A 20,950-nucleotide genomic window follows, 5' to 3' on the forward strand; every position below is an offset into this window, starting at 1 on the left:
GTAAATCTATGACTCATAGATGATAAGGCCAAGAGGTACCACTGTGATAATCTGACTTCCATATAACACATCCCATATAACTTCTCTGAACAATTTGAACTAGAACATCTTTTAGAAAAGCTTCCAGTCTTGAGTTAAAAATTTCCAATGACAGAGACTCCACCACAACCCTCGCTAAGTTGTTCCAATGGTTCCTTGCCCGTCCTCTTAAAAATGTGCATCTTATTTCCAGTCTGAATGTGTCTAGTTTCAACTTCCAGTCATTGAATCGTGTTAGACCTTTGACTGCTAGATTGAAAAGCATATTATCACATTTTTATTCCCCATGTAGGTACTTATAGACTGTCATCAGTCACCCCTTAAAGAGAAGTTCAGCTAGATAGACTCGAGTCGCTCAGTCACCATAAGGCAAGTTTCTTCTTTGAGTGATTGCACGTCCATTCCTTTTGAGGTGTGATGCATGTCCCCTTAGCATCCTTGCACTGCTGCACAATGGTATGAAAGGCAGGGCTGACACTGCCCTGCCCCAAAGTTCCTTCTCATTGCCCTTGATCAGTAGAGTGTGTCAGCTTGCTGCTGTGATTTTTCTCCAGGGGATTTAACTCCCTTCTGACCAGCATTTACTTGGTCTTGCTAGTATTCAATCTGAGCCAGCTGATCGGTCTTGTCTAGTCTATATAGGTTGTATATAGACTAGACCGTAGTGTCTGAGTGCGTTCCAGTAGTGCATTAAGCAATGTAACTACACATCTCTCCTGTGTAGTTCTCTCATCCTCTACCCAGAAGGAGAGTTGTGTGCAGTGGAATGTCTTGTTTTAGAAGTGTGTGTGTTTTTTTTTTTTTTTTTTTAAATGTACCTGTTGCTGTGTGTTCACATTAGAGAAAGCAACATCAAAGAAACATGGAGCAGAAGGTTATGAGGTTCTGAGTTCCTGGGGGAGTTCATTCCGCAGTCTCAGACGTCCCTCAGAGAAGATTCTCCCTTTCGCATAGATAAGCTTTACTCTTTATTGCTGAGAATTCCATTGTACGAGAGGGCCATAGTTGTTTTCCCCCATTCTTCATCCCAGTGCTTTAGGTGGCCTTTTAGAAGTCCTGGGCTCAGGCCATGGAGTGTTTTGAAGATCAGGACTGAGACCTTGAACTTAATTTGAAAATCTATTGGAAGCCAGTATAGAGAGCAGAGGGCAGTTTGGTATGTTTATGGTAGTTTGTATTGCTGAGGAGATGGGCTGCAGTGTTTACCTCTCTCCATTCTGAAAACTGACCATTTATTCTTACCGTTTGTTTTCTATCTTTTAACCAGTTACCAGTCCATAAGAGGACCTTCCCTCTTATCCCATGACAGCTTACTTTGCTTAAGAGTCTTTGGTGAGGGACCTTGTCAAAGGCTTTCTGAAAATCTAAGTACACAATATCTACTGAATCCCCCTTGTCCACATGCTTGTTGACCCCCCTCAAAGAATTCTAGTAGATTGGTGAGGCACGATTTCCCTTTACAAAAACCATGTTGACTATTTCCCAACAAATTATGTTCATCGATGTGTCTGACAATCTTGTTCTTTATTATAGTTTCAGTAAGTTTTGTATCAATGAGTGTTTTCACCTGAGCTGCACATGTGTGTGTTTTGCATTGGAAGGAAAAAAGGGAGAGGATGAAACATATTGTATGGCAATAAAATAGATCAATGTTGCCAGAGAATTTAGGAGTGGTTGTTTATAATTCACAGAAGTACACACTTATAGATAGATAAGGTGTTGCAAACAAAATCCTGAGGAATGACTTTTTAATTAAATAACTGTATTGTCAAGTGCAATTCATATGAAAAATTCTTCTGACCATTTGAACACAGTTCTATACAAAATGTTTGCAGCATTCTTTTACAGTTAAATGAAGACTAATAGTTGTAAAATGCTGATATACAAGCTTTCAAAGAAATGCAGTTAGTCAATCTTGCATCTTTTATTAGATTACACTGACTAAATGATTCATCTAGTGGTTGGCATTTTAATAGCTCATAGTGGTAAATACTGTGTCCTTTCTCTGGCTCTGTTCCCCTTCAACCCCCCCCCCTCAAAAAAAAAAAAAAAAAAAAGCCCAGATAGATATTTTGACACATTTAAGGCTTGTCTTCACTGGATCAGTTAGCTCAAGTTAGCATGCTTGAGTTACTCTAGCTAGAGTGAGTGACCACACTTCAAAAAAACACTGGAGTTTCAAAACTACACTGGAGTGATACAGAGTGATTTGATTTAAATGCAGTAGGAGCAAGAGAGCACAGAAAGTAAACGTCCTTTACTTAGCGGGGAAGGAGAGCTAATAACAGATGACATCAAGAAGGCTGAGGTGTTCAATGCCTATTTTGGTTGTCTTCACTAAAAAGGTTAATTGTGACCAGATACTCCACACAATTAATATTAACAAGGGGGAAAGGTATTAAAGCCAAAATAGGGAAAAAACAGATTAAAATATTTAGATAATTTAGATAAATTAGATGTATTCAATTTGGCAGCGCTTGCTGAAATTCATCTAGGGTATTTAAGGAACTAGCTGAAGCATTCACAGAACCGTTAGCAATTGTCTTTGAGAACTCATGGAGGATAGGTAAGGTCCCAGAGGGCTGGAGAAGGCAAACATAGTACAGTACCTGTTTTAAAAAGGGGAACAAAAGATGACTAGAGGTATTACAGACCAGTGAGCCTAACTTCTATACCTGGAAAAATAGTGGAACAAATTATTAAACAATCAATTGGTAAGAAGGACGATAACAGGTTAAAAGTAATAGCCAACATGGATTTTTCAAGAGCAAATCATTGCAAACAACCCCATTTTCTTCTTTGACTATGGCTACAGTTGGCTTAGTGGATAGGAAGGAAGTAGTAGACGTGATTTTAGTAAGGCTTTTGACAGTCTCATAGACATTCTCATAAGCAAACTAGGGAAATGTGGTATAAATGAAATTACTATAAGTTGTGTGCAGAGTTGGTTGAAAGATCACATTCAAAGAGTAGTTATCAGTGGTTTGCTGTCAAACTTAAAGATCCTGCAGGAGGTTTGTTCTTAGTCCGGTACCAATTTAGTATTTTCATAAATGATTTGGATAATGGAGTACAGAATATGCTTATAAAGTTGATGGATGACAGCAAGCTGGGAGGGATTGCAAGCGCTTTGGAGGACAGGATTAGAATTTAAAACGACCTTGACAAATTGGAGAATTGGTCTGAAATCAATAAGATGAAATTAAATAAAGACAAGGGCAAAATACTGTACGTAAGAAGGAAGAATGAAATGTATAACTACAAAATGGGGAATAATTGGCTAGGTGGTAGTGCTGCTGAAAGGGATCTGGAGTCTATAGTGCATCACAAATTGAACATGAGCCAAAAATGTGATGGAGTTGTGAAAAAGGCTAATAACATTCTGGGGTGTGTTATCCAGGAGTGTCATATATAAGACATGAGAAGTAAGTGTCCCGCTGTATTTGGCACTGCTGAGGCCTCAACTAGAGTAGCATGTCCATTTCTGGGCGCCACACTTTAGGAAACATGGACAAATTGGAGAGAGTTTAGAAGGGAACAACAAAAATGATTAAAGGTTTAGAAAACCTGACTTATGAGGAAAGGTTAAAAACCCTGGGCATATTTAGTCTTGAGAAAAGAAGACTGAGGGAGGATCTGATAACAGCCTTCAAATATGTTAAATGCTGTTATAAAGGGGATGGTGATCAACAGCTCTCCATGTTCTGGGGCCCACATTTCAGGAAAGATGTGGACACGTTGGAGAAAGTCTAGAGAAGAGCAACAAAAACGATTAAAGGTCTAGGAAACATAGAATATCAGGGTTAGAAGGGACCTCAGGAGGTCATCTAGTCCAACCCCCTGCTCAAAGCAGGACCAATCCCCAACTAAATCATCCCAGCCGGGGCTTTGTCAAGCCTGACCTTAAAAACCTCTAAGGAAGGAGATTCCACCACCTCCCTAGGTAACCCATTCCAGTGCTTCACCACCCTCCTAGTGAAACAGTTTTCCCTAATATCCAACCTAAACCTCCCCCACTGCAACTTGAGACCATTGCTTCTTATTCTGTCATCTGCCACCACTGAGAACAGCCTAGCTCCATCCTCTTTGGAACCCCCCTTCAGGTAATTGAAGGCTGCTATCAAATCCCCCCTCATTCTTCTCTTCTGCAGAATAAATAACCCCAGTTCCCTCAGTCTCTCCTCGTAAGCCATTGTAGATACTGTGTTGCTTATGTCGACTGTTCTGGCTTTCAGAAGCAGTTCCACAAGGCCCCACACTGACAGTACAATCGATATAAGCACTCGTAGTGACGTGCACCTAGGGCCGGCTCCAGCGTTTTTGTCGCCCCAAGCGGCGGAAAGAAAGAAAGAAAAAAAAAAGCCGCGATCGGCAGCACTTCGGCGGCGGCTCTACCTCGCCGCTTCATTCCTTGGCTGCAGTTCGGCGGTGGGTCCTTCCCTCCGAGAGGGACTGAGGAATCTGACGCCGAATTGCCGCCGAAGAGCCAGACGTGCCACCCCTTTCCGTTGGCCACCCCAGGCACCTGCTTCTTGCTCTGGTGCCTGGAGCCGGCCCTGCATGCACCACAAGGAGCAAAGTGTAGACATGCTCCAGCGATGTAATTACTGTGGCAGTTGTATGCTGACGTAGGTTAGTTCAACTTAATTTTGTAGTGCAGACATGCCCTTAGTCTGCAGCAAGGGAGATTTAGGTTAGATACTAGGAGAAACTTTCTAAGGCCAGGCCTACACTACAAACGTGCATTGCTATATCTACATCGCTCAGGGTGTGAAAAATCCGCACCCTGAGTGACGCAGTTATATTGACCTAATCCCCAGTCTAGAAAGCACTATGTGGATGGGAGAGCTTCTCCCTTCCACATAGCTACTCCCTCTCATGGAGGTGTATTAACTACGCCCACTGGAGAAGCTGTCCCGTCGGCTTAGCAGCATCTTCACTAAAGCATTCCAGCGGCCCAGCTGCAGCTTTCAAAGTGTAACCTGCCTGAACTATAAGGGTAGTTACATTCTGGAGTTGGCTTCCAATGGAGGTTGTGGAATCCCCGTCCTTGGAGGTTTTTAAGAGCAGGTTAGACAAACACCTGTCAGGGATGGTCTACGTGTGCTTGGTTCTGCCTTAGTGCAGAGGCTGGGCTTGATGACCTCTCGAGGACCCTTGCCGCCCTGCATTTCTTTCAGCGATTAGCAAGCAGCACAGAGTAATTGGATTAGAAAAGAGTGGATTAGCTGCTCAGTTTAAACTGAGCTGTTGCACTGCAGCTGCATCACTAGCTCAAGCATCAGCATCACTAGCAAACACTGCATTTTAATACAGATAAATGTACATGTATACATGTAGGAACAAAGAATGCAGGCCATACTTAAAGGATGGGGGACCCTATCCTGGGAAGCAGCGACTCTGAAAAAGATTTGGGGGCGATGGTGGATAATCAGCTGAACATAAGCATCCAGTGTGACGCTGTGGCCAGAAGAGCTGATGTTTTCCTGAGATGCATAAATGGGAACCTTGAGTAGGAGTGGAGAGGTTATTTTACCTCTATATTTGGTAGTGGTGCTACCACTGCTTGAATACTCTGTCCAGTTATGGTGCTCACAATTCACAAAGGATGTTGATAAACTGAAGAGGGTTCAGAGAAAAGCTATGAGAATGATTAAAGGATTTAGATTCAAAGAGCTCAGGCTAGTTATCTTAACAAAGAGAAGGCAAAGGGGTGAGTTGATTACAATCTAGAAATATCTACGTGGGGAACAAATATATAATAGTGGAATCTTCAGTCTAGCAGAGAAAGGTATAACATGATCCAATGGCTGAAAGTTGAATCTAGACAAAGTCAGACTGGAAATATGATTACATTTTAAACAGTGAGAGTAATTAACCATTGGAAACATTTACCAAGGGTTGTAGTGGATTCTCTATCCCTGACAATTCTTAAATCAAGATTGGATGCTTTTCTAAAAGATCTGTTCTACGGATTCTTTTGGGGAAGGACTGTGACATATTCCAGTTATACAGGAAGTTAGATTAGATTATCACTGTGGTCCCTTCTGGTCTTGAATCTATGAACAACCTCACCTTCTACCCCCCACGGGCCAGTGAACTGTAGCTTACAGCATTGTTTAACTGGAGATTTTTGTGTGGGGATGGGAGTCAGGTTAGGGATAACACTTGAGTTGTAACTAGAGCTAACTGAGCTGTGACACCCTTCCTGTAGTAAAAGTAGTCAGTTTGCTTCACATCTGCCATAGGTCATCTTAATTTAGGTTTTTATTCTTACCAGGCTGAGGAGTTGCATTGAATTCTGATGTGCAATGCAAAAACCTTCCTCTTTTCTTTGTGGGTTTTATTGACTAAGGTATTTGCTGACAACCTACCGTGCTCTAATTATTTTTCCTTTTCATCAAAATAACATGTAAACCAATTTTGAAGCAAAAATCTTGTTACAAATTATGCGTCATCTTCAAAGAATTCTTACAATATAATTTTCACCAAATAGTGTAGATAGAAAACTCACTGAGGCAAGAAGTATTGTTCTTTTTCTGTATAGTGACTAGCAGATTGGGTTCTGAGCCTCGTTTGGCATTCTTGGGCACCGCTATAATATAAAAAAAAAATGGAAATGAAATAATAATCCTTCCAAATGAATGATTAATAGTTCACTGGTGAAAGACAGATAACTTCACATGCAGTATATACGGAATTACAATTTCTAGAATACTTCCCCTAGAATCACTTTAAGTGATATAAAAGTATAGAAAACATTAGGACATTACACTTAGCCAAAATAACGTGTTATTCCTTGACTTTAGCAAAGTTTTTGATACGGTCTCCCACAGTATTCTTGCCGGCAGGGTAAAGAAGTATGGGCTGGATGAATGGACTATAAGGTGGATAGAAAGCAGGCTAGATCGTCGGGCTCAACGGGTAGTGATCAATGGCTCCATGTCTAGTTGGCAGCCGGTATCAAGCGGAGTGCCCCAGGGGTCGGTCCAGGGGCCGGTTTTGTTCAATATCTTCATTAATGATCTGGAGGATGGCGTGGACTGCACTCTCAGCAAGTTTGCAGATGACACTAAACTGGGAGAAGTGGTAGATATGCTGGAGGGTAGGGATAGGATACAGAGGGACCTAGACAAATTAGAGGATTGGGCCAAAAGAAATCTGATGAGGTTTAGCAAGGACAAGTGCAGAATCCTGCACTTAGGACAGAAGAATCCCATGCATTGCTACAGACTAGGGACCGAATGGCTAGGCAGCAGTTCTGCAGAAATGGACATAGGGGTTACAGTGGACAAGAAGCTGGATATGAGTCAACAGTGTGCCCTTGTTGCCAAGAAGGCTAACGGCATTTTGGGCTGTATAAGTAGGGGCATTGCTAGCAGATTGAGGGACGTGATTATTCCCCTCTATTCGACATTGGTGAGGCCTCATCTGGAGTACTGTGTCCAGTTTTGGGCCCCACACTACAAGAAGGATGTGGAAAAATTGGAAAGAGTCCAGCGGAGGGCAACAAAAATGATTAGGGGGCTGGAGCACATGACTTATGAGGCGAGGCTGAGGGAACTGGGATTGTTTAGTCTGCAGAAGAGAAGAATGAGGGGGGATTTGATAGCTGCTTTCAACTACCTGAAGGGGGGTTCCAAAGAGGATGGATCTAGACTGTTCTCAGTGGTAGCAGATGACAGAACAAGGAGTAATGGTCTCAAGTTGCAGTGGGGGAGGTTTAGGTTGGATATTAGGAAAAACTTTTTCACTAGGAGGGTGGTGAAGCACTGGAATGGGTTACCTAGGGAGGTGGTGGAATCTCCTTCCTTAGAGGTTTTTAAGGTCAGGCTTGACAAAGCCCTGGCTGGGATGATTTAGTTGGGGATTGGTCCTGCTTTGAGCAGGGGGTTGGACTAGATGACCTCCTGAGGTCCCTTCCAACCCTATATTCTATGATTCAATGAATGTTGCTTCACTTAATCCTGCCCGTTCTGGGGAAACCCTTCAGATTTTCTCTTACGTAACCCAATGAATGATCCATTAAAGAGTAATTAGAAAAAGATTTCTAAAGTATATAAAAGAAAGAAAATAGCATCACCACTTTAATCTACATATCTGTGTAACTTGTAAGCTAAAATGTTGCAAGTAGGATGTCTTGTGCACGCAAGCTCTAAATGTTTCTCAGCTCTAAGACTTCCTCTTTTCTCAAGAAAGCAAGAATATTAGGTTCCAAATCTGGTGCCTTTTACATTTATTATTTATATTTATTGTGGTAGCACCCAAAATGTGCTGCTTTGTATATAGACATATAGAAAAAAGCTTACCATTGGAAAGACCTCCCCACCCTGGCCAAAAAAAAAAAAAAAAAAATGGTGGGGGAATGAGATACAAAATACAAGAAGGATGGTCAACACGATGGCTGGAATGTATATTCTTAGTTTCACTTTTGTTAGGGGTTTTCTGTATGCACAATCAATCCCTAACTACCCCTGTTCCTATTAATAATTAGATGGCTCATTTCGTGTACACCTCACAGTAGAAGAGGGTGCGAAGAAGGAATTTGAATGAGACTAATTATTATTATTTGTATTACTGTAAAGCGTAGGAGTTCTAGTCATGGCCCAGGACCCCATTGTGCTAGTCACTGTACACACACAGAACAAAAAAGACAGTCTCTGCTCCAAAGAGCTTACAGCCTTGTGGGTCATTGAGTCCATTCCAAGTGTAAGGGGGGCATGGAAGAAGGCAGGAACATGGTTGTGGAAGAAGCAAATCAACACACTATTGAAGCTGGCAGCATTGTTAGAAAGGTCATAGAAACAATTTTTCTAAACACCAGACATTTCTTTAATTAAGAGAACAAACAATAATGCTTTAATATGTTTCCAGCTATATGCACGTGCAACCTCTCCTTTAGAAATTAATCATGGAATCATAGAATGTGGGACTGGAAAGGATCTCGAGAGGTCAGTTACTTTATTTAAAAATCTGTTGCTGTCAACCTTGGGCAGGGCTTGATTTGGGGTTGTGGGGAATAGTGGTACTCTCTCAAGCTCTGACACAGCTCATGGTAGATTGTGCAGATTTCAAAATATAAACTTGTATGCAGTGCTGGGCTTCTCAGGTTGGGCTCTCCTTCACTGGAGTTCTGATACACCTGGGAGAAGGGTCAAATTAAGGCATAAGCACCACAGGCACATGTCTGGAGCTCTTGCTTCCCAGAATCAAGTGATAACCTCAGATTCTTAACATTCATTTATTTAAAAAAAATTGTCTGGTACTTAGGTTTGGGAAGAAGAACTTGAAAATATGACCTCAATGTAAATGGTGCAAACACATCTGCCTGAATCTGTAAACAGCCTCTGACAGAAAGAGAAGCCGCATTCACTAGATCAGCGTGTGACGTTCTGTACCTCATGGGAACACCCCACACCCCCATGTTCATCTTTATAATATGATTGTGTGGTATCTAATGCAAAGTTTGTCATGTTGGGTGTCTTCGGAAGGCTCATGATGCACTGAGCATTGCTGTTATAGTGATGTTATAATAATTGTTGTTACAGTAATGTTATAGTAATGTTGGAGGTTGTAATTTCATGTATATAGTTATGAGGCTGAAAATGTGTCCTCATGGCTTAAAATAAGCCCAGACAAAAACTCTGAGGATGTTAGGGAGATTCCCAAACCTGAGCTGGCTTTTGTAGGTGACAAATCTGAGGAACTGTCACGGATTGAAGTGTCACGAGAGGAGGTTTTGGAATTAATTGATAAACTTAACATTAACAAGTCACCGGGACCAGATGGCATTCACCCAAGAGTTCTGAATGAACTCAAATGTGAAGTTGCGGAACTGTTAACTAACATTTGTAACCTGTCCTTTAAATCAGCTTCTGTACCCAATGACTGGAAGTTAGCTAATGTAACGCCAATATTTAAAAAGGGCTCTAGAGGTGATCCCGGCAATTACAGACCGGTAAGTCTAACGTCGGTACCGGGCAAATTAGTCGAAACAATAGTTAAGAATAAAATTGTCCGACACATAGAAAAACATAAACTGTTGAGCAATAGTCGACATGGTTTCTGTAAAGGGAAATCGTGTCTTACTAATCTATTAGAATTCTTTGAAGGGGTCAACAAACATGTGGACAAGGGGGATCCAGTGGACATAGTGTACTTAGATTTCCAGAAAGCCTTTGACAAGGTCCCTCACCAAAGGCTCTTATGTAAATTAAGCTGCCATGGGATAAAAGGGAAGGTCCTTTCATGGATTGAGAACTGGTTAAAAGACAGGGAACAAAGGGTAGGAATGAATGGTAAATTCTCAGAATGGAGAGGGGTAACTAGTGGTGTTCCCCAAGGGTCAGTCCTTGGACCGATCCTATTCAACTTATTCATAAATGATCTGGAGAAAGGGGTAAACAGTGAGGTGGCAAAGTTTGCAGATGATACTAAACTGCTAAAGATAGTTAAGTCCAAAGCAGACTGTGAAGAACTTCAAAAAGATCTCACAAAACTAAGTGATTGGGCAACAAAATGGCAAATGAAATTTAATGTGGATAAATGTAAAGTAATGCACATTGGAAAAAATAACCCCAACTATACATACAATATGATGGGGGCTAATTTAGCTACAACAAGTCAGGAAAAAGATCTTGGAGTCACCGTGGATAGTTCCCTGAAAATGTCCACGCAGTGTGCAGAGGCGGTCAAAAAAGCAAACAGGATGTTAGGAATCATTAAAAAGGGGATAGAGAATAAGACTGAGAATATATTATTGCCCTTATATAAATCGATGGTACGCCCTCATCTCAAATACTGCGTACAGATGTGGTCTCCTCATCTCAAAAAAGATATACTGGCACTAGAAAAGGATCAGAAAAGAGCAACTAAAATGATTAAGGGTTTGGAACGGGTCCCATATGAGGAGAGATTAAAGAGGCTAGGACTCTTCAGCTTGGAAAAGAGGAGACTAAGGGGGGATATGATAGAGGTATATAAAATCATGAGTGATGTGGAGAAAGTGGATAAGGAAAAGTTATTTACTTATTCCCATAATACAAGAACTAGGGGTCATCAAATGAAATTAATAGGCAGCAGGTTTAAAACAAATACAAGGAAGTTCTTCTTCACGCAGCGCACAGTCAACTTGTGGAACTCCTTACCTGAGGAGGTTGTGAAGGCTAGGACTATAACAGAGTTTAAAAGAGAACTGTATAAATTCATGGTGGTTAAGTCCATTAATGGCTATTAGCCAGGACGGGTAAGGAATGGTGTCCCTAGCCTCTGTCTGTCAGAGGGTGGAGATGGATGGCAGGAGAGAGATCACTTGATCATTGCCTGTTAGGTTCACTCCCTCTGGGACACCTGGCATTGGCCACTGTCGGTAGACAGGATACTGGGCTAGATGGACCTTTGGTCTGATCCGGTACGGCCTTTCTTATGTTCTTATGTTCTCCAAAAGCAGAGGGGCAGTTCACACCTCATCAGGGCATGTATGGGACAAACCCAGCCCAGCCTCACAGGAACAAAAAACACTGGGCTAGGCAACAACAAAGGATCTGTTGGACTCTTGAGTGAGTCACCCCCCTTCCTTTTGTCAGTCAGGGACTGCGATGAGGTAAGGCTCACCTGACTGTGAAGGGGGGATTAGGGCAAAGCCAACAGGGAAGAAAGGACGTGATAAAAGGGAGAGACATTTGCCAGGCTCTTTCCCCTCTCTTCCACCTACCTCGACAGACACCATCACCACCAAGCGACTGAAGCTCTGATCAAAGGGGAGAGCCTGCCCAAAGGGCAACCAGCCAGTCTGTGGTGAGAAGCATCTAAGTTTGTAAGGGCATTGAAAGTGTTAAGATCAGCTTAGAATGCGTTTTGCTTTTATTTCATTTGACCAAATCCAACTTGTTGTGCTTTGACTTATAATCACTTAAAATCTGTCTTTATAGTTAATACATTTGTTTGTTTATTCTACCTGAAGCAGTGCTTTTAGTTTGAAGCATGTCAGAGACTCCCGTTGGGATAACAAGCCTGGTACATATCAATTTCTTTGTTAAATTGACAAACTGTATAAGCTTGCAGCATCCAGCGGGCATAACTGGACACTGCAAGACGGAGGTTCTTAGGGTTGTGTCTGGGACCGGAGATATTGGCTAGTGTCATTTGGTTGCACAATCCAAGGAGCAGCTTGCATGCCAGAGGCTGTGCGTGAAGAGCCCAGGAGTGGGGGTTTTCACAGCAGAGCAGGGTAAGGCTGGCTCCCAGAGTTGAGGACCTAGCAGTTCATTGGTCCAGATAACACCAGGGGAACGCTGCAGGGGCAATAATCATTTTGTTCTAAACCAACAGTATTAATCTTCCTTTATTTTTGAAAAACAACCCAGATCCCCATAACATCTAAAGGCATGCTGTTTCTGTAGGGACTCAAATTTTAGCTGCCCCTTCTGAGTACCATCTAGTGTCACATCTTACTGACCCCTGTGTGGGAGGGCCCCTCCTCTTTGAAAAGCTTCATTTCCCCATATTAGCCCTCTTCCAAACATAGTAGACTTCAGAATTTTGATTGAGGATGAGGTAATGTCTGAGGAGGAATCCAGCCCAAGAGAGCTGGTCAGAGCCAGAAATGGAAAATTCTGTACACAGGTTCTCATTAGTTAAGCAAACAGCTAACTGTATTTTACAATCAGAACATCTATTACTGAGGGAATAAAGTAATATCTGTATTTTATTAAGAAGCTTGGAGAATTTCATATGGGGTGGGGGAAAGGTGAAGTCCGTGTTTTGGCTTCCTAGAGGTGTGTATCCTTATGAAGACCAGAGGAGGGAGTTCTCTTTGCATCACTGGAGGGAAACATAAAAATCACATTGAAGATGATGTGACCGTGGGTAGCTTTTACTGGCTAAAGTGTTATTAAATATAGCCCCTGGGGTACCAAAGAAACTCCCAGAGTGAGCCAAAATAGTTTTGAGGAAGAATTTGGTTAAGATGTATTTCCGTTGCACTCTCTGATTGAACCACTGATTGATTAATTCCCTCTAGAAAACCCAGATTTCAAATTCTAGCTGTTTCCACTCTCTCTCTCTTTTTGCCTCTCTTGAGACTGCACAATTTACCAAAAGATGAACCATTTGGGGATTGTCTGTCAAGGGTGGATCTGTTATCTCAGGCTTAGAAAGTAATCTCTTCTCCCTGAAGTGCTATGTTAGACAAAGGGAAGTAAAAGCCCTTGGGGGAAGATGGGTTGGGAGAGGAGGGAGGGAGGAATCTTTGATTATATTATTTTTATTATGGCCTTGATAGTCCATCCATCAATTGTTGATTTTGAAATGAATAGCTCAACTTTAAAATGTGTCACTTCAGGTGCAAAATTTAGTTTAGAATTCTCCTCCTAATTATTTGTGCCAGTGAAAGAGAATGAAAATGCAATTATGTGATTCTTTCACAATTTAATATAAGCCCTTCCTTTATTCATATAACTTGCCACAGTTACAGCAATTAATTTGGGAAAGGGACAGTTAAATCCTTGCTTAAGACTAATGTCTTCCATCATGCCCATAAAATAGATAGCGTGGCAAGCATTATTTTAAAATAAACAAAATACTTAAGTGAAACAGCAAGATTTTTTCATACCTAGCTGAGTAACTCTCTGATGATATCACTGTGATGGAGCAGGGAGCGGGGCAGATTTGACCTGGGAATGTTGCAGGGGGGTTACATTGGGGATGGGGGACTTCCCTTGAAGGAAGCTACCTGAGCTGTAACCTGAGCCAGGAGGGAGGTTGGGAGAAGTGACACCTTCTGCCTGGGAGACTGAACAAAGGAGAGGAGGAGCAGAGAGGAGGGGGGAGAAAGGGGCTGGAGGAGTTTTTAGTTTTCAGTTTGGGCTGGGTGGTGCAACGCAGGGAACCCCAAGCTGGGGTCTAAGCTCCCTAAACCCCCCAGAAGGACTTGATTGAGGGGTTCTGGTTGCACCTACACGCTCTGCTTGGGACTGTGTTCCTGTCATCTAATAAACCTTCTGTTTTACTGGCTGGCTGAGAGGCACGGTGAATCTCAGGAAGAGGGGTGCAGGGCCCTGACTCCCTCACACTCCGTGACAATCACTGTGACCCTCATCTTTTCTCAGTGTCACTGGGCAAGTTGTCACTGTGGAATAAGTAAAGAGTCTCTGGGTAGGACAACTTACTGTTTAATAATAAGCTAGACTTGATTTCTCTGTGTTTTGCTAAAGCCTAGAGGTTGGAGCCCTGAGTGAAAGGTGGCTCAGAACTCTTTTCTTCAATGTTAGAAAACTCATTTATCCATTTCTATGGACTGAGGGGGCAACCAGGAAGCAAATCCTGAAATTTGTTTGTTTTTCTTACTTCAGCGATGGGCTTGAGATATGATGCAGAATAGGCTAGTTCTGGAACAGAGGAAAGAGTAAACCAGTTGAGGCTGATCTGAGCCACTAATTCAGAATGGTATGAGGTACTAATATCAGGAGACCTGGCTGTCACTTGTTTTATAGCGGACAGCAGAGCAACAGGAAAGGCAAGGAGTCTGAGGCCATTAAAATACAGACTCTTCACCCTTTCAGAGCAGTTGAGAGCACAGAAGAAGTAGGTGGTAATCATGTAGCTGAAATTGTTTGTGGGAGACAGGACCAGTCAAGGGGAGCAGGTTTCCAAAACAGCTTTTTATCCTGTAACTTCAATGTAGAGGATACTCTTGGGAGGCATATTACTCTGCACTTTTGAAGACTGGTATGTATGTTAGCCATTTCTGTGTTTTATGGGAAACATTGTTTTATTGAAAAATCCCCCCCCCTATTTTTTTTTCTGTCCTTTATTTAATCATTTCTGTGGTGGGCCAGGGCATCTTGACTCACTGTTGCAGTCATGCCATACCCATGCTATATTTGTAACTCCAACTTGCTGTATTGTGTTTTAATATTATGGAGGCTTTGGTCACAACTCAATAGTTACGTTTGAGTCAAAATTTTCAGTATAACAAGCATGTATAAACATTTATTTTGTGTCAAGTATCAGAGGGGTAGCCGTGTTAGTCTGGATCTGTAAAAAGCGACAAAGAGTCCTGTGGCACCTTATAGACTACCGGTAACAGACGTATTGGAGCATAAGCTTTCATGGGTGAATACTCACTTCGTCAGATGTATGTGTTTTATTTATTTATTTGTGTTTTCCTTTAATCTAATTAAAATGGCAAAAAACAAAACAAAAATAAACACAGAATGTAAACTTTAAGTACTATTTGAATTTGTCATGGTGGTTTGATGAAAATTGGGTTGATACACAGAGAGTAATGAGTTCCCAAATCAGCCCTTTATGAAGTTTTCACTGGATTGTGTCTCCTTTCTTTGGGTGTCTATTGCAAGAAATCTAAAAATCTCTGGATCTGTGCAGTGTTCCCCATGTGGCTTTTCACATGCTGATTAATCAGTTACAAATAGGTAGTGTGGTTTTTTTGTGTCAGTTTTTCTTCATAATTGTAAAGAACTATGCCAAAACAAATAGGTTGTAGTTAGCAGTGATGATGGAACGTATCTACTTATATAAAAACCTCCATCAGGGGCTTGGTGGTGATGGACAGAGACACTCCCCCACCAAAACTTCTTGTAGACTAGGGGAAAGTTCCCTGAGCTGCAAACAGAGACCATGAGTTCAGATTTCATCTCTAACTGTGGTTTATATTCTCATGCACCTCACCAACCTTGTTATTGACAAAGGTGATAAACCCCAACTGTAAAAGGCAGTCAAGTCTGTGGTTCAACCCCATTTTACAAATAAATGAATGGAGGTTACACAGGCTCATAACATGGTAGACCCAAATCTCAGCTACTTAGTTGCTCTGGCTTTCAGATAATATAACCAAAGAACCACACACTTTTCCCAGAGTCAGGAATAGAATCCAGTATTCCTAATCTCTATGATGCTACTGCTGTCTAGCAAACAATTTTGTAAGTCAGTGGGAAAATGTGTCAATCCTCCTCTAGGGGCTGAACTAAATAGAGGTTATCTATTACTGCTGTAGCTCAAGTGGTATACAGCTGAGTTGTCAGTGTGAAGGTTGAGGGTTTAATCCCTGCTGTTGACTCAGTTGCATGTGACAGATTTTGATTTTTAAGGCTTTTTTAAACTGCTTAGTTAATTCATACAATGAGAAAACATCCTGTAAGGACTTTTCATAGAATCATAGAATATCAGGGTTGGAAGGGATCTCAGGAGGTCATCTAGTCCAACCCCCTGCTCAAAGCAGGACCAACACCAACTAAATCATCCCAGCCAGGGCTTTGTCAAGCCTGACCTTAAAAACCTCTAAGGAAGGAGATTCCACCACCTCCCTAGGTAACCCATTCCAGTGCTTCACCACCCTCCTAGTAAAAAAGTTTTCCCTAATATCCAACCTAAACCTCCCCCACTGCAACTTGAGACCATTACTCCTTGTTCTGTCATCTGCTACCACTGAGAACAGTCTAGATCCATCCTCTTTCCTTTCAGGTAGTTGAAAGCAGCTATCAAATCCCCCCTCATTCTTCTCTTCTGCAGACTAAACAATCCCAGTTCCCTCAGCCTCCCCTCATAAGTCATCACCCTAATCATTTTTGTTGTCCTCCGCTGGACTCTTTCCAATTTTTCCACTTCCTTTTTGTAGTGTGGGGCCCAAAACTGGACACAGTACTCCAGATGAGGCCTCACCAATGTCGAATATAGAGGGGAATGATCACGTCCCTCGATCTGCTGGCAATGCCCCTACTTATACAGCCCAAAATGCCGTTAGCCTTCCTGGCAACAAGGGCACACTGTCGACTCATATCCAGCTTCTCGTCCACTGTAACCCCTAGGTCCTTTTCTGCAGAACTGCTGCCTAGCCATTCGGTCCCTAGTCTGTAGCAGTGCATGGGATTCTTCTGTCCTAAGTGCAGGATTCTGCACTTGACTTGTCCTCCTTTTGAACTATTATAATCTTTAAATTATTGTAAATTTCAGTCATTTATCTGCCCCACTGTGACCCTGGAACACTGTGCATATGTGTGAGAAAATCTTTTGAAAACCCCCTGAAAAGTAGAGGTAATGACAGATTAAGGATCATCTGCTGCTTTGCCACTTCACATTGCAGACAACACTGTTTATAGCATACTCCAGTGCTCCGTAAGGCTTTTACTTCTGTCTCCATGCTCTGGGTGTTCCTAAACCTCTGACTGCCAGAAGGGATCACTTGAAAATTGCCCTGTTCCGTTTCCTCCCTCAGAAGCATCTGGCACTTGCCACTGTTGGAAGACAGGAAACTGGACTATATGGGCCATTGGTCTGACTCAGTATGGCTGTTCTTATGTTTTTATGTCCAACAGATACTGAAAAGCGATACATACCCCAACTTCATGAAACTTACCCTCTAGCATAGAGCTTTAACGGTGACCTCAGCAATGTTAAGGCAGAATAACACCCCAAATATATCAACAGAGAGTCCTGTGGCACCTTTAAGACTAACAGATGTATTGGAGCATAAGCTTTCGTGGGTGAATACCCACTTCGTCAGACGCATGCCAAATATATGACATCTGTGCCTGATATGCTGATCTGTTGATTCAAGAGCATCTTTGGCCCTATTCTCCACCTTTTTTTCTATTTTTAATGTCATCCTTAGTTTTCTTTTTTCTGTATAGTTTCATTTCTTTTAAATGTTTGTTTTTCCAAAACACTCTTTCTGTAGGACTCTCTTTCCACTTTGACTGTTTCCCCAGATCCCACAAACAGCCCACATCCCCCTAGTCTCTCTCCCCTCGTTTTCCCCTCTGCCCTGTTCAGCTCTCTTGGAATGGGGCTGGAGTACATGCCTTAATTGTCCCCTAAATGCAAGTGATTGGATTATTGAGAGAATGACTGTGAATGAGATTATCTGGGGAAGTCAGGTTCGCTTACAGCCTGGCAGCAGCTTTCAACCAAGCAACATTGAAAGTGTCTGGTTACTCACACCTCACTTAGCCTGTCAGCTCCAGCAGACAACCCATATGTCTGTGAGTCTACACTAAAATGTCAGCATTAAGGGATGAAAGGGTACTATTTTGTTGTACAGGCACATGTGCAAAGCTTTAAAGCTCACAGAGCATTACAGAATCAACAAAGGTCTTCAGGCAGGGCCAGCCAGGTCCAGCTCTGTTCTTCCCCCTTCCTTATCATCCCCATCTTCTACAAATGTTTTGAGTTTTGTTTTGGTTAAAAAGGCATCCCTCTCTGTCTTCAAGGGGCAGTTCATAGACTGACTCAGCTGCAAAGGCTGTAACTGCAGAAGCAAAAAAGTCTTTACAGTTCTGGGCCTGGGTAACCCAGTAGATTGGGGGATGCTCTACCATTCCTGAGTTGGTTAGTTCAAACCTTAAGTAATATTCCTTTGTGTCTTTTGACCAAATAAGTGACCCAGAAGGGTAAGAGGAAGGTACGGGGAGAGAGATAAAAAGGGGAAAGCGAAAAAAGGCAACAAATATATAAAGAAACCCATCTTGGATTTATATCATTTTTTCCCTCTTAGAACAGAGCTTTCTTCCAAAGATTAGACTTTCAATTAGGTGGATTCAAAACTGAAAGGAGAGAGGTGTTCCCATGGATTTCCAAGTATCTCTCTTTCATCCATCCTGCCACTTCTCCTGCCTCTGGACCACTAAACACTCAGTGAAGGACAGCAGAGTACACTCAAGAAAGAAATGAAGGTTACTTGTAACTGGAGTTCTTCGTGATGGATTCTGCATGGTGACACTCCTCGCCCACCTTTCCTGCTCCTCTGGAGTACAACTTAAGATGTCTGCGTTTTTCTGCGTTAGCAGTGGAAGGAACTGAGGTGGCAATAGTGCCACGGCCTCTTTACTCTCAAGCCCTTAGAACACACTGGAGTGCTTGACAGGGAGGGCAGGGGAGCCTGGGTGCTTAATGGGCACTGCTACTGAAAGGTTCTACCATCCCTGCATCGGTTGACACAAGTCCCAAGAGTGTGAATATGCAGTCCATCTCAAAGAACTCTTGTTACCAGTAAGTAACCATTTCTCCCATAAACAGGTACTCCTTTTACTGAAGATTTATTTTTGAGGGGGTGTTTGTTCATTCTGGACTCTTTTTGGAAGGAAAGGGAACAGACAGACTTCACCAGTGCTGGTTCTGTCCAGGCTGATTGATGGTGTTCAAGGCCCGATTCTTCATGACGTGCTGGTCTTTCTGATAAAGAATTCTCCTCAGGATTTTCATTGTCCTACAAGGAAGACTGTATGCATGTGCTAGTTTGCCTGTAGTACCAAAACTACTTGCACTTTGTAAAATTGTGGCCCCATTTTCAATTCCAGGCCTTCACTTTTCACCTATTCCTTGTTTTCTCATCAGTTTGATGGTGTCTCTGATGAGCAGTCTATAACAGGATGATCATAGACAACTCCTTTATAGCCCACTCTTATGAAATAGTATCTGCACATATTGATGAGGTCTTTCAGCTGCTTGCATCCTTCACTTCTTTATATATGTTTCAGAGGAATTCCTTAGTGCCCTGCCAGGATCTGGCCCACCTCTAGGCATTCTGAGAGACATTTGTGGTTCTAAACCAGTTGCCCAGAAGGATGTTACAATTTGTATTTCTTCTGGGAACTCCTCCAGTACTTTCTATTCAGAGACTCTAGTTACTTTTGTTAGGACAGTTGCTGGATTTGGAAACTGTTCCATGGTGGCGATGCATTTTTGTACTTTACAAAATATCCTGATTATGTTCAGTATCAGGAACCAGATTATCTTCTGCGCACCTGAGTAAGCTCAGGTTGGCCCTATACAATTCTAGGCAAATGATTGTCCCAGGAAGATGATCACAACAATGTCCTAGGGTTTTAAGCAGTTAAGAAGGTGGTTTTCTCTCTACTCATGAGATTTCTACTGGACTTGATTGTGGTTCATATGAGAAACAACAGTAAGACATCTATTGCGTACTGGCACTTCCAGGCTGGAGCAAGAAAATAGAAGTTAAAAGTTCTGAATGAAGCAAGGGGAAATTCTCTTGCTCCTGAGGCAGATGGTTTTGTTGATTTATTACTTAGATGGCTTGTTTATAGTAGTACCCACTGGGTGCTTTCAAAAGCCTCATTTAGGCTGTTCTGAGGAGCTCACAACTTAAATTTTTAATTTAATATTTTAAAAGGCATCTCAGAGTTAAAAATCACCTACATTTTAGCAAAAGAGAAACCTATAGGTCAGCTTTCTAAGCACATGCCACTTGGGCAAATGAGAATGGGAACTAAATAATTTAGTCTTCAAGCAGTTAACAGAAATGTAGTGGTACAGAGACCCATAGTCTCTCAGACGCCTGCATATGTCAGTTCAGCATTCCTGAACGTCCTGGACTGGGAAAAATTAAATTCCAGGATTCTCTTAAACTCCCAGATTTAAAGCACTTTGAGATTCTTAGCCTGGAACCTGAGGCGTTTTGCCTGTTAGAGCGATGAATATTCAGGAGAGCTTGTAAACTTAGAAACTGTCCCCAAATCTGGACATTTCAAGAGATTCTGAAAATTTGATCCTCATGGTGACCTTTAAAGGACAAAAATCGCATGTGGCCTCACAACCAGGGATATATTGAAATTCCTTCTCTTAAACTGAGATCTTGATTGGGTCTGATTCCCAGCTTCCTGAAGGTCCAAAACTCAATGTTAGGAGTCTTGGAGCATATTGGTTCCATTTCTAACCTGTTTTGGCAGCAACTTCACATTTTCTAATTCCTGAAAGCTGTGTCTCTGTAGAGATGCCATTTTGACTATGGTTTGATGTAATCTCTGAACCTTCATTTACTGAGAGGACCTTCCCTGTAGTTTCCATTAAAATATTGTTTTTCCTGTTAGCAATTATGTTGACCAGAAGAGTTAGTAAAATCAGGTGCCTTACCTATCTGGAATACTTACAATTT

At 42.0% G+C, this 20,950-nt stretch overlaps 1 protein-coding gene across 1 annotated transcript in view; it reads left to right on the forward strand.

Moving 5' to 3' along the window:
• PPP6R2 (protein phosphatase 6 regulatory subunit 2) overlaps nucleotides 1–20,950 on the forward strand; it is a 111,207-nt gene that overhangs the window by 360 nt on the left and 89,897 nt on the right. Inside the window, exon 2 of the mRNA XM_065397506.1 lies at nucleotides 332–408. The gene's annotated coding sequence lies outside the window, so the exon portion shown is untranslated. The remainder of the gene's footprint in view (nucleotides 1–331; nucleotides 409–20,950) is intronic.

The sequence above is a fragment of the Emys orbicularis genome, chromosome 1 (assembly GCF_028017835.1).
Source record: "Emys orbicularis isolate rEmyOrb1 chromosome 1, rEmyOrb1.hap1, whole genome shotgun sequence".
Classification (NCBI taxonomy): domain Eukaryota; kingdom Metazoa; phylum Chordata; order Testudines; family Emydidae; genus Emys; species Emys orbicularis.